The sequence below is a fragment of the Mastomys coucha genome, unplaced genomic scaffold (genome assembly GCF_008632895.1).
Source record: "Mastomys coucha isolate ucsf_1 unplaced genomic scaffold, UCSF_Mcou_1 pScaffold13, whole genome shotgun sequence".
NCBI lineage: Eukaryota > Metazoa > Chordata > Mammalia > Rodentia > Muridae > Mastomys > Mastomys coucha.
The window spans coordinates 45,339,257-45,339,755 of NW_022196895.1; positions in this window are offsets into that span (position 1 = coordinate 45,339,257).

Consider the following 499-nt stretch of genomic DNA (forward strand, 5'->3'; position numbering starts at 1 on the left):
TGAGTTCTTTGTATATATTGGATATTAGCCCTCTATCAGATATAGGACTGGTAAAAATCTTTTCCCAATTTGTTGGTTGCCGTTTTGTCTATTGACAGTGTCTTTTGCTTTACAGAAGCTTTGCAATTTTATGAGGTCCCATTTGTCGATTCTTGATCTTTGAGCATAAGCTATTGGTGTTGTTCAGGAAATTTTCCCCTGTGCCTATGTGCTCGAGGCTCTTCCCCACTTTCTTTTCTATTAGTTTGAGTGTATCTGGTTTTATGTGGAGATTCTTGACTCACTTGGACTTGAGGTTTGTACAAAAAGATAAGAATGGATTAATTTACCTTCTTCTACATGCTAACCACCAGTTGACCCAGAACCACTTATTGAAAATGCTGTCTTTTTTCCACTGTATGTTTTGAGATCCTTTGTTAAAGATCAAGTGACCATAGGTTTATGGGTTCATTTCTGGGTCTTCAATTCTATTCCATTGATCTACCTGCCTGTCACTGTA